The sequence below is a fragment of the Schistocerca nitens genome, chromosome 3, assembly GCF_023898315.1.
Source record: "Schistocerca nitens isolate TAMUIC-IGC-003100 chromosome 3, iqSchNite1.1, whole genome shotgun sequence".
Classification (NCBI taxonomy): Eukaryota; Metazoa; Arthropoda; class Insecta; order Orthoptera; family Acrididae; genus Schistocerca; species Schistocerca nitens.
Window position 1 is genome coordinate 634,863,078 of NC_064616.1, and position 6,929 is coordinate 634,870,006.

At 45.5% G+C, this 6,929-nt stretch overlaps 1 non-coding gene across 1 annotated transcript; it reads right to left on the reverse strand.

Annotated features, from left to right (window-relative positions):
• Positions 1-2,798: 2,798 nt before the first annotated feature.
• On the reverse strand, positions 2,799-2,873 carry Trnaw-cca (transfer RNA tryptophan (anticodon CCA)). Its single transcript has one exon. It is a non-coding gene; the product is annotated as a tRNA-Trp (tRNA).
• Between the last annotated feature and the right edge of the window lie 4,056 nt (positions 2,874-6,929).

Here is a 6,929-nt window from a genome sequence, read left to right on the forward strand (position 1 = left end):
TGCCAGCTTATTCACTGCATCTGAACTGTGTGCCTGCACTAGCACAGGGATGTTTTGCTGGGATGGGTCGTATGTTGGTAACTAGTACTGTCCTCCATCTTGCTGTTGTTTAGGACCACCACCAGCGTTCGATGTGTTGGGAGCAGACCGCATGTCCTCATCACACAAATCAATGAGTGGGACAGACAATAAGAGCTCCTTGTTCTGCTCCAGAAAGTGGGCTATGTGCACTACAGGATCCCACATGGCCGCTATAGGTTCAGACATGCTGGAGGTTGTTGCTGCCACAGGTCCAGAGGTCAGGTAGGTCTCGACAAGATGGCAGCTGAGGTTGCTGCAGGTCTGGGAGCAGCAGAGGTCAACATGTTGGTGCTCGACCCTGCAGGCTTGGACGTGTCAAGGGCTACGGCTGAACAAAGAGGAGGAAGAGTAACATACAGCTCTAGATGAAAACAAAAACAATAAAGATGATAATGGTAACGACAGACAAAGTTGTGATATGGGATACTTACTTTTCTGCTTCTTCCTATTCTGCAGGGCTGTGCTGTACTGCAACTGCTGTTGATTCTTCATGGTTCTTCTTCTTCTGCTGCTGCTGCTTCTGCTGGCTGACTGAGTGGGACTGAGGTCCCAGAGCTGCTGAGCCTGCCCTATAACCCTTCCAATGATGTTACCAGGTACCCCCATCCTAATGGCTGAAGTCTATCACACACTGTATTAAGGGTTCCTATTGGTTCCAGTCACTTTTCTCACAGAAGGCCATTTTGTATATATATACACGCTTCCACTGAAGCAAACTAGCGTCAACTGACCACCTCTTCCATTTTGGAAGAATGAATGTTTCATGTGGAACATCTTGGCAGTTTCTGCATGCACATGAGCATGTATTGGTTCCAACATACATCTTGGCTCCATCCCTTTGTATTGCCACAATCTCTGAACCGAATTCTTTTGTTTCATTCTCCTAAACTCTTCCATTCTCGTAATCTTCCGTCCCTCATGTACTGAACTGTCGCTGCGTACATGTAATACAGCTATTGAAAGCTGCTCTATCCTTCACACTCATCCCATTGATTGAACACACTCAATGATTCCACAACAATAGCTGAGCATAGACTGAAGCTGTCGCACCAACTCCAGTAATGTGAGTGAAGGAAAAAAATATTCCCACCCAAATTTGAATTTCCCGGGAATTAATTGATCAATTAATTAATTTGCATATCAATTTTATATCAAAATTGAGTGTCAGAGTCCCATTATCCCATACTTGTGTCACTTAATAGCCGTCGATATTAATTCTTTGAATTTAAATCACATCTGGTCTATGCTGTAGCTGTGATTGCAGACATGAAGTCTCCTGTAGCATATCCCACTTTCCCATCAACACACAATTAATTGCATGCACTGTGCCCCTTGCTCACCCCCGCTCCCCCACCCTAGTCCAAGCAAGTTTATTGAAAAAAATAAAGTCAAAGGAACACACCAACTTTGAAGCCATGTTTAGAATCACACCACAGAGATGTCACGTAGCTGTAGCGACTCCAGTGCTCCAACCAGTTACATTTCACATTGCAGTGAACAGAAGACGAGCGACTATTATGATCAAATCTGCGGCGAGGCACTAGATTTGATCATATTTACATGACGAGAGGCGAGATTTGACAAAGTTCCCTATTACACCACTAAATGTCTTCGACATAAATATTTGACACATCAACTTTGACAACGAAATATGATACTGTAATACCGACCTTAGGAGGGCCACCGCCTCCGCCGAATTTTTAACTGCTTTTTTTTTAACTAGATGTATTTTGCATTTATTTTTGGTGGCCTCAGATGTTACAGTATTCAGTCTCACTATAACACCGTTGTGAAACTTCCTGGCAGATTAAAACTGCGTGCCCGACCGAGACTCGAACTCGGGACCTTTGCCTTTCGCGGGCAAGTGCTCTACCAACTGCGCTACCGAAGCACGACTCACGCCCGGTCTCACAGCTTTACTTCTGCCAGTATCTCGTCTCCTACCTTCCAAACTTTACAGAAGCTCTCCTGCGAACCTTGCAGAACTAGCACTCCTGAAAGAAAGGATATTGCGGAGACATGGCTTAGCCACAGCCTGGGGGATGTTTCCAGAATGAGATTTTCACTCTGCAGCGGAGTGTGCGCTGATATGAAACTTCCTGGCAGATTAAAACTGTGTGCCCGACCGAGACTCGAACTCGGGACCTTTGCCTTTCGCGGGTAAGTGCTCTACCAACTGAGCTACCGAAGCACGACTCACGCCCCGTCTCACAGCTTTACTTCTGCCAGTATCTCGTCTCCTACCTTCCAAACTTTACAGAAGCTCTCCTGCGAACCTTGCAGAACTAGCACTCCTGAAAGAAAGGATATTGAGGAGACATGGCTTAGCCACAGCCTGGGGGATGTTTCCAGAATGAGATTTTCACTCTGCAGCGGAGTGTGCGCTGATATGAAACTTCCTGGCAGATTAAAACTGCGTGCCCGACCGAGACTCGAACTCGGGACCTTTGCCTTTCGCGGGCAAGTGCTCTACCAACTGCGCTACCGAAGCACGACTCACGCCCGGTCTCACAGCTTTACTTCTGCCAGTATCTCGTCTCCTACCTTCCAAACTTTACAGAAGCTCTCCTGCGAACCTTGCAGAACTAGCACTCCTGAAAGAAAGGATATTGCGGAGACATGGCTTAGCCACAGCCTGGGGGATGTTTCCAGAATGAGATTTTCACTCTGCAGCGGAGTGTGCGCTGATATGAAACTTCCTGGCAGATTAAAACTGTGTGCCCGACCGAGACTCGAACTCGGGACCTTTGCCTTTGGCGGGCAAGTGCTCTACCAACTGAGCTACCGAAGCACGACTCACGCCCCGTCTCACAGCTTTACTTCTGCCAGTATCTCGTCTCCTACCTTCCAAACTTTACAGAAGCTCTCCTGCGAACCTTGCAGAACTAGCACTCCTGAAAGAAAGGATATTGAGGAGACATGGCTTAGCCACAGCCTGGGGGATGTTTCCAGAATGAGATTTTCACTCTGCAGCGGAGTGTGCGCTGATATGAAACTTCCTGGCAGATTAAAACTGTGTGCCCGACCGAGACTCGAACTCGGGACCTTTGCCTTTCGCGGGCAAGTGCTCTACCAACTGAGCTACCCGCGAAAGGCAAAGGTCCCGAGTTCGAGTCTCGGTCTGGCACACAGTTTTAATCTGCCAGGAAGTTTCATATCAGCGCACACTCCGCTGCAGAGTGAAAATCTCATTCTGGAAACATCCCCCAGGCTGTGGCTAAGCCATGTCTCCGCAATATCCTTTCTTTCAGGAGTGCCAGTTCTGCAAGTTTCGCAGGAGAGCTTCTGTAAGGTTTGGAAGGTAGGAGACGAGATACTGGCCGAAGTAAAGCTGTGAGACCGGGCGTGAGTCGTGCTTCGGTAGCTCATTTGGTAGAGAACTTGCCCGCGAAAGGCAAACGTCCCGAGTTCGAGTCTCGGTCGGGCACACAGTTTTAATCTGCCAGGAAGTTTCATATCAGCGCACACTCCGCTGCAGAGTGAAAATCTCATTCTGGAAACATCCCCCAGGCTGTGGCTAAGTCATGTCTCCGCAATATCCTTTCTTTCAGGAGTGCTAGTTCTGCAAGGTTCGCAGGAGAGCTTCTGTAAAGTTTGGAAGGTAGGAGACGAGATACTGGCAGAAGTAAAGCTGTGAGAGCGGGCGTGAGTCGTGCTTTGGTAGCTCAGTTGGTAGAGCACTTGCCCGCGAAAGGCAAATGTCCCGAGTTCGAGTCTCGGTCGGGCACACATTTTTATCTGCCAGGAAGTTTCATATCAGCGCACACTCCGCTGCATAGTGAAAATCTCATTCTGAACACCGTTGTGGTCAGTAATCCCTGCATCTGTCATGATGTTCCCTATTTGCTCAGGATTATTTGTTGGTAAGAGTTCAAGTATGTCTTTGCAACCATTTACATTTTGAGTGGGGTCCTGAACTTATTATTCAAAACAAATTTTCTGAGAACGCATTCAGAACTATTTCAGGCGAAGTTTTGTGCTTACTTCCGTTGCGACTTGAAACATGTATTTTTACCAAAATATCGAGGTTAGATTGAAGTTAGCACCAACTATTATTGAATGAGGCAGGTACTTATTTGAAATGAATCATAAGTTTTCTTTGAACTGTTCAACAACTGTATCATCTTAATCAGTGGTCAAGTATAACATCTGCTCATCACTAACTCAGAGGTCCTATCTACTTCGATTTCACTATAGCAATATACATTCCATCACCAAATGTATTTAATCTATTCTTTTTGAGCATAGTTGGGTCCTCTGTAATAACTTCGCCTGAACTTATTTTTTGCTTTAGCCAGTTATCCATACCTATACCGATTTGAGCTTGGCTCTGGTTCTTTTCAGACACACTACGACAATTTACAACTGCGATAGCGATTGTTCTGGGTCTGCCTGCCACATTGTGTTTGTTCACACCATTTAGACAAAGCCCTCTCTGTAGTTTCCTGAGACTCTCTAACCTAAAGAACCGCCCAGTCCGCTCCTGCTATCTGTATAGCTGCTTCCTGTGTGTAGTGGACTGCTGACCTATTAAACGGAACCCAGAAACCCACCACCCTATGGCGTAAGTCGAGGAACATACAGCCTACATGGAAGCAGACCGTCTGTTCCTCTCTGATTCAGTTGTTCGGCACAGTGCTGTACCAAAGAACCACAGTCAGTTCTGTCAATGATGCTGCAGATGACGAGCTCCACCTTTAGCTTGCAAGCAAGACTGGCAGTCTTTACTACTTCAGCTAGCTGCCAGAAACTGTAGAGGATCGCTTTTGATCGAAAGTGACACACATCGTTATTTCCAACAAGAGCCACCGCCTGCAGCTGGTTGCAACCTTTCCAAATCTGGAATGATTCCTCCCAGTATCCATAGAGGGTGCACACTGGATTCCTTCCCCCCCTTATCAGCCACATCCCTAGGGTGGCCAATTATGCGCCTAATGCTGGTGCTTCCAACTACCAGTAAACCCATCCTCTGTGAATCAAAAAATGGTTCAAATGGCTCTGAGCACTATGGGACTCAACTGCTGAGGTCATTAGTCCCCTAGAACTTAGAACTAGTTAAACCTAACTAACCTAAGGACATCACAAACATCCATGCCCGAGGCAGGATTCGAACCTGCGACCGTAGCGGTCTTGCGGTTCCAGACTGCAGCGCCTTTAACCGCACGGCCACTTCGGCCGGCCTCTGTGAATCCCCAGACCCTGTAGGCTGAGGGGCTTCCTCTGGAACAGGGCGAGTGACCTCATCTAACTCACTTTGTTAGCCACAGAGAGCACCTTTTAATCTCCCACCTCCTTCCTAATTTCAGCTATTGTCCACGATAAGCAAAATCTTTTATGAAACATTTGAGAGGAGTGAAGATTACAACAAACTTTCTAGTTTACTGAGCTTTTCGTCTACAGTTGGCTCTACTTCTTCTTGTCTAGGGGTCTGACTCTTGAAGCTGAAATTCTCACATTGATTTAAATAAATTTGCAAATTTGTTGTTCCAGAATTTTGTAGTTAAGTTAATATATTTTGTCACATTTTAGTATATCATACAATCTATTGAATTTTCACATTAACAAAGCCGAAATTACCTTTTTCGCCCAAAATACAAAGATACGTCCAATCAAATCAGAGGCATGCTTACTACTACTTCACTCTGTGGTAACAACCATATTCCAAAGTGTTTACAATTTTTCTTGACAAATGAATTTCTATTAATTTCGATTATTATCTCATAAGTGAATCCAGAAATAAACAAAATAAACAGTACTAGATAGCGTAATTAATAGCAGAAATTTTAAGTGTGCCAAATAATTCGTAATTTCAAATGGTCCTAAAAATTTATTTTAACTGTACATTAAAAATAACATAGAAAATAAAGTAACTCCTTTTCATAAATTTTAGCTTGAAATAAACATACTATGCATAAAATTATATGAAAGTTTTCAGGAATGCAGCTGAGATAATATTGACCTGTCTATAATCCTAAAAATAATACTGGCAGAGACAACTACTTTTGAGAAAAAGTAATGCTAGAAGAGGATGTCCCATTATAACCTGAAACCTGTTTGTCAGTTGAACCTGGATGGTCCTCTGATCGGTCCCCTACGAAGGCTTTCACTGCCTGCCTCTGCTTGGAACGACCTCCCACTCGACCATGGTTGATGGCAATACCTGGGATGTAGACAGGTAATCGAGCAATCGGGGGATTTGTGGGATGTACTGGAAATCCCCCAGATTTCCACGTCCTCTTGGCAACAGCCTCAAGATGTGTGACTCAAGCCAACACCGCCTGGCTTCCGGTGGCTATCTGATTTGGTGAAGACTGCCAGTCTCGCTAGCGGGATGAAAGCAGAGCTCACCATCTGCAGCATCGTCGACAGGACTGACTGCGGACCTTTGGTACAAAGCCCAGTGGAGGGTCTGAATCAGAGGCTGAGACGGTTCTGCGACAGTATGGGCTGCAGATTGCTCGACTTGTGCCATAGGGTGGTGGGGTTTGGGGTTCCGCTGGATAGGTCAGGAGTCCACTACGCACCGCAGGCGGATACACAGCTCGCAGGGGTTGTGTGGCGTGTCATGCCTGTATACCCATATTTCTGTGCAGTATTACATTAGTATATAAAACACTTACAGATACATGTCAGGCGGGTTATCGAACATGAGTGCAATGATGGGCAAGAAAATGTACTTTCCACATGAGATGTGTATTTCAGTCTACACAATAAATGCTTGGGCTTTCATATACAGAGCGATACAGATAGCTCCTTAAAGAAGAGGCAGTAAGAGATCGTTGTCGATTCCAATGACGTATAGAAGTTACACCTAAAATTATTTTGGCCATGTTAGATGAGCAGTATAG